Consider the following 13,834-nt stretch of genomic DNA (forward strand, 5'->3'; position numbering starts at 1 on the left):
TTGGTTTTGGATACATATTTTTATGACATTAAATAATTCTTCTATTCCTGAACTTTGTAGGGATTTTTAGCATAAATCAGTGTTAAACTTGTTAAAGGTGTTTTCTTCATCTGTTGTGGTAACCTATGACTTGTGTGTTTTTGTTTTTAACAAGATTTATTATATTGATTGTTATTATGTTGATTGCATCCCTGATATTAATCCAGTTTAAAAATCAATGAATTCTTGGACAAATTATATTAGAATATTTCACAGAATTTTATTAAAATTTTTGAATGAATATTTTGAATGAAAATTGGTCTGTAATTCTCATTTTTGCTTGTACTCCCCTGGTTTGACTCTTCCCCCAAACACCTCCAAATGCCTTTAAAAATAACTCTAAATAATTTCTAGAGCAGAAAAACCCACCAAAAGATAAAGTGAAACAATTTTTCAGCCCAAGACAACTTGGAATGTCAACAGGAAAGTTCTGTAGCACTAGGGTGAGAGAAGAGTGTAATCTAGGGCAGGTCACGCCAGTGCAGACTGAATCTCAGCAAACCCAGAGCAATTGTTGAGGTAACTGAATCACTGGCAAGAGTCACACCTGGGTGAGAGGGGAGAGCAGTCCAACAAAATGCTGGACACAGAAGTGGCTGCTGCCAGAGATCTCAGCCCACAGATGGCAAGGGAATTGAACATCTGATGAGAAGATTTCAGGTGTCTTTTTGCTAACATTGAGTCAGGATTCTGTTGCTTTCCACATACTAAGTTCCAGGTCTCAGTTTTGGGTAGCAGCCCAGAGTGAACTAGCATACCAGAACTTGTCGTCACAAGAGAGGGTGGACCCTCCTCACATTTCCAGGGCAGAAAAGAATGCTTGCAGTCATTCACAGACAAGAGCACAGGACAAGAGAGTAGTAAACACTTCTCCTTAGATCATATCACCTTGGAAGAACTGAAAACTTACAGGTCTGTAGAAGTGTCTCTGAAAACAGCTGCACAAAACCTGAGAAGTTTGGAACAGTGCATCCTCTACTCTGGAAGCAGAGTCCAACTTTGACAAAGAATTATAAAGCAACTAATAGGCTAAGGAAATGAGCAAACAATGGAAAAATTCTGACTATTGAAAATTACTATGGTGACAAGGAAGATCAAAACATACAACCAGAAGAAGACAATAAAGTTAAAGCTGTTACATCCAAAGCCTCCAAGAAAAATCTGAATTGGTCTGATGCCATGGAAGACTTCAAGAGGAATTTTGAAAATCAAGTAAGAGAGGTAAAGGAAAACATGGGATGAGAAATGATAGCTACACAAGAAATTAATGAAAAATGGGTCAACAGTTTTGTAAATGAGATACCCAAAAATTACTGAACAAAAATAACACCTTAAAAACAGACTAGGCCAAATGGTAAAAGAGGTCGAAAAAGCCAATGAGGAGAAAAAGTGCCTTAAAAACAGAATTGGTCAGGTGGAAAAGGAGTTACAAAAATTTTCTGAAGAAAATAATTTCTTAAAAATTAGAATGTAGTAAATGGAAGCCAATGACTCTATGAGGAATCAAGAAATTATAAAAGAAAACCAAAAGAATGAAAAAAATAGAAAACAATGTGAAATATCTCATTGGTAAAACAACTGACCTGGAAAATAAATTCAAGAGACACAATTTTAATATTATTGGACCCCCTGAAACCCATAATCAAAAAAAAGAGCCTAGATGTAGTCTTTCAAGAAACTACCAAGGAAAACTGCCTTGATATCCTAGAACCAGAGGGATAAATATAAATGGAAATAATTCACCAATCACCACCTGAAAGAGATCCCAAAATGAAAACTGCCAGGAATATTGTTGCCAAATTCCACATTTTCCAGGTCAAGAAGAAAACATTGCAAGCAGCCAGAAAAGAATTTTGCGAGTGCTTCCTCCTCCTCAATTTTTGAGAATAAATTTTATAGTATTTATATTAATTATTCTTTAAAAGCTTGACAGAATTCTCCTTAAAGACCAGGGTTTCCCCATCCTTTTTGTAGCTAGTTCTATTACCTTTTCTGAGATGGAATTTTGAAATTCTCCATTTTGTGCTGTTACTTTGGTTATTTTATGCTTTTATGCTCTCAGTCGTATTGATGCATAACTATCCAGTAGATTCTGCTAATTTTTTTATTTCTATTCCTTGTCACTTCATCTCATTCATTTTAAAATTATGTTTACTTGCTTTTCTATCATTTTCCTTGGAATTAAATCAAACAATAGATTATCAGTATTGTTAGCCCTTTTAAAGCAGAAGCTTTTGTTTTTGTTTATCATTTCTATTGTATAGTTTCCAATATACACATTCATCTTCTAATTTTAAAGATTTTATTCATTGTGCTTATCATGGGTTGGCTTAATTGTTGAGTTTTACATTTTTCAATGGATATAAGTTTTCTTTAATACTCTCTTTTCTACTTTCTTTGATATTTTGAGATGTATTTTCTCTGATGATTGGTTTAATTATATCCCAGAAACTCAACTTTGTTATTTTATTCATTAACATTGTCTGTTATATCATTATTCATTATCTCTAAAATTTGTTCTTTGATCCACTATTCATTCATAATTTCATCATTATGTCTGTATGTCTTTTGTTTAAATGATTGCTCTTTTTATTGGATTATCATCTAAAAAGCACGTCTACTTTTTCTCCCTTTTTACATTTATTTGTAATAAATCCATGTTGGAGTACACAGACATTTTTTGTAAATGTTCCATATGGTCCTGTACAAATGTGCACATTTTTTAGCAATTCCATTATAAGATAACATGTCTTTTAGCTTTAATTTCTCTATAAATGTTTCCTATTCAATATGTTCCCTATTATTTGTCTTTCTCTTAGATTTGTCTAATTATGAGAGGGGAACATTAATAACTCCCAATATTATTGTGCTATTATCTATGTCTTTTTGCAATTCAGTTAACCTGTCTTTTATGAATTTAGATGCTATGGCATTTGGAATATATAAGTTGGATATTGATATTAGTTTCTTTTATGTGCTTCATTTCAGTATAAGGCAATTTCCCATTTATCTCTGGTTATGTTGTAAAATTTTTTCTTTGATGGAATGTGCAAAGTAAATTTTGTCCTAGCCTCTCATTTTAATCTGTTTATCTTTGATTTTTTAGATGTTTCTTGTAAGTAATAAATTGAAGATCTTTTTGTTTGTTTCTCAAACTGTCAGCTTCTTTTATTTTATTGGATTATCCAGGGAATCTTAACTTTTTTTGCCATGGATGTCTCTACTACTCTGGAGAAGCCTATTATTCTCAAAATAACATTTTCATATACAGAAAATAAAATGAGTATTATTTCAAAGGAAAACAATAATTTAAAATATAGTTAACATATTTCATATAAAATAAGTTTGTAGAACCAGCGTTAAGAAGTCGTGGTTTAATCTATTCATATTTATAAAGTTATGAGTTAAGAATGTGTTTTCCTCCATTCGTGTCTCTAACATTATTTTTTTCTGAATTAAGAATGTTTTCATTTCCCTTTCCAATTTTAAGTTAGCATTTCATCCATGTAATTACTTGAGCTTATTTTTCTTTCACACAATCCTCTATTCACATGTTCTCCCTCATCTCACCTCTTCTATTTATCATCCCTTTCTCTAGTTTTGGATTTATGTATAACCTATTGATTTTTTTGTCTTTTCTTCAGTTTCTTCATTTTCCTCATGTATTTGAAGCTTCTCAAGTATCAAGTTTGAATTCTGCCTTCAAACCCATACGTTATTGACTTTGTACATTTATCTTTTTCTTCCGTGTTGTGCCTAATTTATGGAAATATCAAATTATAAGGTAAGTAATAAGGATAGAAGCATGTGTTTATAAATATTTTTAAAAGTTCCCTGTGTTCCAAAATGTGCAGTTGAATTCAAACACATAAAGGCTCTTCCACCTTTGTGGATTCTTGTTCACACACACACACACACACACACACACACACACACACACACACTTCTGCCAAGTTGTTATCCCCCTTATTCTGTGGTAGGAAATAGTTCAGGAAAGCACAAAGCACTTTCAATGGAGGTATTTTTCCTGTGAAAGAGCTCCCTACAAATTAGACTTTTTGTAAAATTGCCATCTACTTCTACACCTGTGGGAATGCTCTTCACTGGGATACCCTCCTCCTCTCTACTTGAGGTTGATACTGCTTCATTTCCTTTCTCTCTCTTTCTGCCTCTTCTATTGCATTTTTGCAATTTCCTATTCTTCCATGGTCCCTCTAATTGTTGAGAGACTATAAGAATTATCTTTCTTTTATTTAACCATGTATTTAACAAGAGTTGCTTTCATGCATTTTCCCATTCTCTAAGTAAAATACTTTAATTCATCCGTAGGCAAGGTTGCAATCTATCATATTTTCTGCCCACTTCAACACCATCACTTCTATTTCTTTAAATCATCTTATTTTTATGCCCTTGTACATCTTTAAAAATAAATATTTTAATGGTTCTTTTGTTGCTGTTTTTGTTGTTTTAATTCAGCATCTTCCTCTTTATATTTTATTCCTTTTTAAATAATCTCTAGACACAGAATTATCTAATACATATTATTTCCTTGATAGTTACATGTATTTAACTTTCTTGTATTTCTGTTTCTGAGGTGTTTGCCATCCACTCATGTCATTTTAAATTTTGTGGGAATAATTCAAATGTCTCATTGAATATCAATCTTTTTTTTCAAAGGTGATTAGGTTCAGATCTGCCAGGTATGCCATTTTAGTTTGCTTCTTGAACTTGTTTGTTTTTAGGAATGTAACATTCCATTTGAAGGCTATATTACAGTCTTCTGTTATTTGAACTACCTTTCTTTTATATTTTAAAGTCTTTCTCTTGACTGTTAGGGAAAATGTCTTTGTCACAGGAATAATTAAATATAACAATTGTGTGTCTTGGAGCTCGAAGCATAGATTTTGTTTGGTTTGTTTTCCCTCTCAATGGATTCTATGGGTTCTTTCAATTGATGTTTTGTGTTCTATATCTACAAGTTTTTGTTAGTTTTCTTTTATTGTTTCTCTCATTATAGTGTTCAAGGATTTTTTTTTAAATGTGCTTGTCATGTTTTTGGAGATGTCTATCATCTTTAAGTTGTCAATGCAAAAATTTTCTTCATGTTCAGTGTGTTTTTTCTTTCTTATTGGCATAGGAAAAGAATTAGTTGATAAATGTCTAAAAGTACCTACTATGTGCCAGGCCTCAGGGCTAGGTATATGCGTTCTTTCAGCATTCCTACTTTTGTTTCTCTTCTTCCAGAATGTCCCTCACATCAATATATTTGTATTCTCATTATATTGTTCTTCCTTTTGCTTCTTTGGAAAAATTTCCCACCATAGATTAAAGTTTTTCTATTCTATTTACTTCTGTTTTGCATCATGTAATTTCTGCTATTTCTTTCTTTTAACTTCTCCCCAGATTCTGATTTATCTCTTGAACCTTTAGCAACATCCTACTGTAATTGCATGCTGTCTTTGGAATCATAGGTTTCAGAGTTTTATAAAGTATTGGTTTCATTTATTTTGTTTTGCAATATCTGTTTAGAGAATTTTATAATCTTTTGGAATTGTGCTCATCATCCCTTCTAATTCTGTGCTTGCTCTGTTGCTCTGCTTGTACCTTAGGTTTTTAAAATTATTTATTTTGAAAATTTTTTTCTTTTTAAATTGAGTTCCAAATTATTTCCCTCCCACTCCCCCCACTGAGAGGATAAGAAAAATGATATCACTTATGCATGTGAAATCATGCAAAACATTTCCATATTAGCCAAGTCTCAAGCAAAAAAGCAAAAAAAAAAAAATGGAAAAACAAGAAAACTGTATTCCAATTCGTACTCAGGGTTCTTCAGTTCTCTCTCTGGAGATGAATAGCATTTTTTTTATCATAAATCTTTTGGAATTGTGATCAGTGGAATCTTTCAGTTTCTATTTTACCCTCTGGATCTAAGAAACTGGAACAGTTTTGTTTTATAATTTTTTGAAATATGATATTCTGGTTCATTTTTTGATCATGGATTTCAGGTAGTATAATAATACTTCAATTATCTCTTCTCGATCTATTTTCCAGGTTAGTTGTCTTTCCAATGAGATATTTACCATTTTCTTCTAGGTTTTTTGCATTCTTTCAACTTTGGTTTATCATTTTTGATGTCCCCTGGAATCAGTAGCTTTCACTTGCCAAATACTAATTTTTAAGTAATTGTTTTCATCAATGAATTTGGAGTCTCTTCTTCTGTTTAATTTTAAGTAGTCCTTTTCCATATATTCATTGTTAGGAGTTCTTTTCTTTGCTGACATTCTGTACCTCCTTTTCCCTTTGGCCTAGTCCACTTTTAAGGAGTTCTATGCTTTAATGAATTTTTATGCCTCTTTTACTATTAGGCTAGTTCTGTTTTTTAAATTGTTATCTTATTCAGTACTTTTGTGCCCCCTTTTAACAAGCTGTCGATTTTCTTTTCACAATTTTCTTGTATTACTCTAGTTTCCCCTCCCCAATTTTGCCTCTACCACTCATCTTTTTCTTTAACCTTTCTGAGAATTCTTGATTTGGATCCAATTAGCATTTTTCTTTGAGGTTTTGCTTTTAACTGTTTTCATGTTGTTGTCTTATTCTGAATTTGTCTTGGTCTTCACTGCCACCTTAATAGCCTTTGATATTAAAGTTCTTTTTTGTTGTTTGCTCATTTTTCCAGCCTGTTTCTTGACTTTGACTTTTATGTTAAAGTTGGCTTCTCCTCATTTGGTGGTGGGTTGACACTGTTCTAAGCTTTAGACCTTTTCATGCTGCTGTGCCAAACATACCTAATATCACTTCTTTCTCCCCTGACTGTAATATGTAATAAGTATTAGAAAAAAGTCCTGAGGAAAGTTTAGAGGTTGTGAGTACTGTACTCTTTTCAACAGTAGTTAAATCTCCCTGGAGATTCCAAAGCACCCATGCATGGTTGGTTTTTGTTCTTTCCTGAAATGTGCAGGCTAGCATTTTTTGAATAGCTGTATCCACTCTTAATTTACAATATTCACTGTTAATTCACAAGGCTGTCTATCTTCTTGGGAATTCTTGCCTTCTTCTTTAGATTAAGCTGTAATGTTTCTACCTCTGCTGCATAATTCCCCCTTATCTAAAATTGTTTGTTCAGAAAACTAGTAGAGGAAGCAGAGCCAAGATGGTGGAGAAAACCAAGAAGCTGCCTGAGCTTTCCCCAGTTTCCCTCAGAAACAATGTTAATCAAGCTTCTAAACAGATTCTGGAGCAACAGAACCTACAAAATATGAAGTGAAATAACTTTCCAGATTAAAAGACCTTAGAGGAACTTCAGGAAATGCCTGTCTCACTTGGGTAGAAGGAGAGTGCAGCCCAGTGAATCCCAATGCAGTCCAGCAAAAATGGTGTCCTGGAAAGCCAGTGAGAGGCCCTTAGTCAAGACACCGTTCAATGAATGAGTCCCTATGGTTCTGGCTTAGTACACTGCAGTACCAATGTGATATTCACAGTGCCTGCCATGGCCATGAATATCCCGGTGCAATTTTGAATTACTAAATACAACACTCTCCAGATAGAAAACAGAACAAAAACATTTATTCAGACACCAAAAAGTCAAATCCTTCACAGCAATAAAAATTTATACACAATAACAATTCAGGGGACAACACCATCTGAAGTCTTCTCCTTGCTATGCTTCCCACAATCCACCTGCATTAAACAAATCATAAGCAGTCCCTCTTAAACAAAATCACAAACAAGCTCCTTCACTCACACTAGGCAGCTGCCTGCATACTTCCTAGCTCTGACTGCTCTCAAAACTAACTTCCTTCAGCTTTGCTCTAGATCCACCTCTTCCTGTTCCACCCATTCATCAAACTTCTCCCATCACAGGCTCCATGTGATTCAGACTCATGTGACCAGGCAGATCACATGGGTCTATTAATGAATGAGAAAGGTTTTCCCATTTTAAATTACCAATTCACAGGCCAATGACACAGTAGGCCAACTGTAAAGCCACCAGCCCCAGCATAGAAGGCAAATTGCCCACCCCAGAACACAGAGCACAATAAACATGGCTTGGCCAGGCCACTCATGTGCAGTGGGCAAGCTGCCACCACCTGAAGCCTAAAAGGAGTTTCCCTTACCAGAAGAAGCTTGAGATAGTACCCCCTGTGCCAAGGAGCAGAGCTCAAATTTAAAAGTCACAAAATAAGCGTAAAATGAGCAAGTAGCAGAAAAGCACCCCAACCATAGAAAGCTAATATGGCCACAGGGAAGATCAAAACACCAGCTCAGAAAAGAGTAACAAGGTCAAAATGCCAAACGTCAAAGGGGAATATGAATTCATCTCAAGCCCAAAAACCTTCTTGGAAGAGCTCAAAAAGGACCTTAAAAATCAAATAGATTTAGAAATAAAATTAGGAAAAGAAATGAGAGGTATATAAGACAGTGTCAATAGCTTGGAAAAAGAAGTACAAAAATTGACTGAAGAAAACAATTCCTTAGGTAATACACTTGATCAAATAGAAAAAAAAATCTATTAATTTTTGTATCAATATTCATTAGGGAAAATGGTCTATAATTTTCTTTCTCTGTTTTGGCTCTTCCTAGTTTTGGTATCAGCATCATATTTTGTCATAAAAAAACATTTGGTAGGAACCTTCACCTGTTTTTCCAAAGATTTTATTTAGTATTGGAATAAATTATTCTTTAAATGTTTGGCGGAATTAAAATGTAGATCCATCTGACCCTGGAGATGTTTTCTAGGGAGTTCATTGATGGTTTGTTCAATTTCTTTCTCTAAAACAGGGCTATTTAAGTATGTTATTTCCTCTTCTGTTAATCTGGGGAATTTATATTTTTGTAAATATTCATCCAGTTTACTTAGATTGCCATATTAATTGACATACAGTTGGACAAAATAGCTCCTAATTATTGCTTTAATTTCCTCTTCATAGGTGGTGAATTTACCCTTTTCATTTTTGATAATGATAATTCAGTTTTCTTCTTTCTTTTTTAAAATAAATTAACCAAAGTTTTATCTCTTTTTTTCTTATAAAGCCCAACTTAATTTAATTTATTAGTACAACAGTTTTCTCGCTTTCAATTTTATTATTCTCTCCTTTGAGTTTCAGAATTTCTGATTTGGTGTGCAACAAGGATGTCCATTTTCACCACTAATATTAAATATTGTACTAGAATTGTTATTTTTAACAAGAGAAGAAAAAGAAATCCAAGGACTTATAATAGGCAATGAGGAAACAAAAGTCATGCTTTGCAGATCTTATGATGATACACTAGAGAATCCCAGAGAATCAACTAAAAAAACTAGAAATAACAACTATGGCAGAATTGCAGGATATAAAATAAACTCACACAAATCATCAACATTTCTATATACTACCAACAGAGTCCAGTAGCAAGAAACAGAAAATGAATTCCCATTTAAAATAACTGTAGAGAACTTAAAATATTTTGTGGTCTACCTGTCAAGACAAACCCAGGAACTATAAGAACACAATTATAAAATAGTTTTCACACAAATAAAGTTAGATCTAAATAATCGGAAAAATAAAAATTGCTCATAGATAGGCTGAGCTAAGATAATAAAATAACCACTCTTCCTATATTAATTTACTTATTCAGTGCCTTACCAATCAAACTACCAAAAATTATTTTATAGAGCTAGAAAAATAATAGGAAAATTTGGCTGTAGGGGGACCCAGCTAACTGGATAACTCAACTCCTCCTCTCCTGTCTGCCCCCCCCCCACTTCCTTCTCTCCAAAGGAAGGTAAATTTCTATGCCCACTTGACTTGAGTTTTACTGGCTAATTCCTTTCCCTCCCCTTACTTTCCCTCCCCACCCCTCCCCTCCCCTCCCCTTCCCTTCTCCTCCCCTCTCCTTCCCCTTCCCTTCCCTTCCCTTCCTTTCCCAAAGCCTTAAACCTACTGCACTCTGAAGCTAGGACGCCAATGGGCCTCTGCCTAAGGGCTCTTCTGGACCCTCCTTACAGTGATTACCAATAGTAACTCTTCCTATTTCCCTCCCAGGCTGATGTTTTCTTCTTTTTCTTGGCCTCATTAAAGGGGCCATGCCCTGGCTACTTCTTAAACGGGCTTACTCAATGAATGGGTGTTACCTCACCCTAAGTAAGTACCTGCTAAGACCTTGGCCTAAAGGACCCAAAGTGTCCCAGTGCATTCTGGGTCATCTGCAGTCATCATGATGAGTATTTGGTCACTGGAGTCAGCTGACTGGAGAAGTGAGGCTGGCGATCTTGCACAGCCTTCCCTCACTCAAAACAAAGTCAAGAGTAAGTCATGTCATCATTTCTCTGATGGCACGTTCTTCTTCAGCAATTAAGGACAAACACAATAGTGCTCTCTTTGCAGGCCTTAATTACCACCCATCGTGATTGTTATAAAAAAATTTTTACAAGTCATAGGACCTTTGTTCTCTTCTTATTCCAATTCATCCTGTACATGCCTTTCTCATTCAATAAATCTAATCCGACTATCCCTCTGTTCATAAATCTTCATTGGTTTCCAACTGCTTGGTGATTAAAAGTCAAACACCTTTAGCAACATTAAAGAACCTCCAAAATATGGGTCTACTCTATCTCTCCAGACTTATCCCATATTACTCCTTGCCATGACGGCTATATTGCAGTCTAACTGGACTACTCTATATCCCCTAAAGACATATTGTGTTTGCTTTGTTCATACTGATCTTTTATAATACTTTCCAAACCCTTTTTGATGGTTGAATTTTTAACAATCCCTTAAACAAGATACTTACTTCTCCATGAAGCCTTCCCTGATTCCCTGGATCACAATGAAATACTCTTCAGCACTCTAGCACATTGCTTCCTTACTCTCTAAAATACTTATAATGTAACACAACGTAGTAAATCTACTGGTATTTATGTCTTATGCTACTAAGAAGATGAATGTTTGCATTTTAATGGAAATGGAATTTTTAAGTTAAAATTGTGAAACTATAAGGATGGAATTCAAACTTCAGTCTCTCTGTGGGAGAGGCTTGTTTGAGACAGCTATGAATTCTTATTGCTCTCCAAATCATCCCACTTGAGCTGCTTCCTCCTAGTATGATTCATCTGTTGCCAGTATACTATTAGGTTGGATACACACACACACACACACACACACACACACATATACACAGATATACATACGTAGACATATATATGTATACATATATGTATGTATGTATAAACCCTCCTTGCTTGCTTACAGGATGAATAAAACTAAATCATCCATTTAGTACTTACTAAAGAAGAATCTATTTTAGGGGGAAGCAGTTCTAAGCTATTGACAATACTGAACTTTCAACCATCTGGGGCATGGTTATGAAAGTGGTCAATCTGATAACAAACCCTATAAGCACACCTGAAGCATAGTATCCCAAATTATCATAAAGCTTATTTCCTCTCTAGTCTCCTCTGGTAACAACTCAAGTGGGCAAATGCAAAATTAGAAATTGGCAAATTGCCTGTTGTTTTGGCCTTTGGGCCTTGATTAGGTTTTAAAGTACTGATTTCATGTTATTGTTGTGAGAAGATGAACTGAAAGAGGGGATAAGTTATACTCCAAAGATGTAGCATTATTAGCATGATTCAGAAGATCTTTGCACTAGTTCTGGATTTATAGTACCAGAGAGAAGCAGAGGGGAACAGTGTTGCACTATTTATGTAGATATCATATTTCACTGACTGCCCTGTATTGTACTTCAGGTACAGGAGTTTTCCCTTCTCTGAACTGGGAATATTTCCAAAGGAATGCATCTGGATAACATTTGCCTGTTACCCTCCCAAGAAAAGAATTAGTCACCAAGGGCCCTATTCATAAAAACTAATTCAGTCCATTTCCACTTGGATATCACGTCTTTATGTGGAAAAAGTGTGGAGCATGCTTTTTTTTCTACAGAAAGAATGTTTTTCTGTGATTAATGTACCTCTTTTACCCTACATGTAAGTAGACACCTTTCTGTTATAGACCTAAGGGAGGCAAAAGTCTAAAGAGGGGTGGGGGAATGGGGAAAACAAGAACTAGACAGGATGTTTCTAGCTACAACTTGTATTCTTTCTGAAAATAGATGATGTAAAATATCTTAAGTTTCTAGGACAGATGCATTTTTTCAGACTATGTAGAGAACGTGCCCTAATACTTCAAGCAAATACATACAATACGTTCACTCAGCAAACCATCTGATTTCTTAAGTCATAATCACCAACCATGAACACATCTCAAATTCTTCATCTGTCATCACGTCACAGAATTTTAATTCCCAGCATCAAGGAGTTAATCTTAATGGTATAATACAATTTAATCAGCCCATAAGGTTGATAAATTGGATTGATTGGAATCAGAGTTAGACTGAGAATTGGGGTGGATTTTTAATTGTCACCAATGGTGCATGAGATTTATGAAAGAGCCAGTGTATGATTTTCTTTCGGTTGAATGATCATTTTAATGTCCTGTAATGTCCTGTCCTTTCATTTTGGGCAGTAACAAAGGATTTTTACCATACTGTAAGGTCAGCTCATTACATTTCATGTGAGATACACTATAGTACTTAAATGCATTGTTTTACTTCAATCACTGCAGAGAAATGTGGGAGTTTATGGAAGACATTTTATGTAGTTACAACCATCATAGCAGAGCACTGCCAGAAGAAATCTCTTACAGAAATGGAGCAAGTTGACAAACCAGCAGTACCAAAATAAAAGATCAGAAGTTTTATCTGTTTCCTTTTTTGTTGTAGTTCAGTCATTTTAGTCATATCCAAGTCTTTATGACCCCATCTTGGCAAAGATACTGAGGTTTACCATCACCAAATGGTTTACCATTTCCTTCTTCAGGTCATTTCATAGGTGAACAACTGAGACAAACAGGATTAAGTGACTTGCCCAGGACCACAGAGCTAGTGAAGGTCTGAGGCCAGATTTGAAATCAGGAGGAGGAGTCTTTTTAACTTCAGGTCAGATACTCTTTCCATTGTGCCACCTGGATGCCCTGTGATTCCTTTTTAACCCTGACAAATCTGCAAATAAATGTTATCTCAGGTTATTTCTGTCAGCCATGTGTTTTCCAAATACAGCTTTTTTAAAGTATGAATTGTTAAATTGCATCCTATACTGGGAAGAGACCTCAGAGGTTATCCCATCTACCTTAATGCAACAAATAAATTTTTTAAGAAGTGATTTCCATATACAAAATCTGCCCATTTTCAGAATCATCTCAGATGCCCACAACATCCCAGATAAGAGACAATTCAGCAACCTTTGCTTGAAGACCTACACTGACAATTAGTTGACTACATAGTGAGGTAGCTCATTCCATTTTGGAATAGCTTATATTGTTATGAAGTTCTTCCATAAATCACCAACTCTGCCTCCCTGTATCTTTTGACTACTCTTTCTGTTTATATCCCATGGAGCCAAGTGGAACAATCCCAATCTCTTTTTCATATGACAACCATGTATTTGAAGACAGATTGAAATTTACTTGGAATGTAATTAAATCTTCCCATTTAATCTTTGAATAGCATGTTTATCATAAGTAAAGTACTAATTGTTTAGATATTTTTACAAAACTATACAACAAACATGAAACAGACTTCATAAAAGAAACAATCAAATAAGACTTTTCCATGTTCACTATCCATCTTAGACCTTTTGACAGTACAACATATACTCCTATAATTTGTATTGATAATAACAATGACTCATGTTTTGTGTGTTAAGGTTAAAACATATTAGGTATGTTAAGATTCAAATATTAACATGCTTAATGTGTACTAT

At 34.6% G+C, this 13,834-nt stretch overlaps 1 long non-coding RNA gene across 1 annotated transcript; it reads left to right on the forward strand.

Annotated features, from left to right (window-relative positions):
- Window positions 1-944: 944 nt before the first annotated feature.
- Window positions 945-13,339, forward strand: LOC140498415 (uncharacterized). Its single transcript, XR_011965089.1, has 3 exons — window positions 945-1,260; window positions 3,684-3,823; window positions 12,639-13,339. It is a non-coding gene; the product is annotated as an uncharacterized lncRNA (long non-coding RNA).
- Window positions 13,340-13,834: the final 495 nt, after the last annotated feature.

The sequence above is a fragment of the Notamacropus eugenii genome, chromosome 4 (assembly GCF_028372415.1).
Source record: "Notamacropus eugenii isolate mMacEug1 chromosome 4, mMacEug1.pri_v2, whole genome shotgun sequence".
Classification (NCBI taxonomy): domain Eukaryota; kingdom Metazoa; phylum Chordata; class Mammalia; order Diprotodontia; family Macropodidae; genus Notamacropus; species Notamacropus eugenii.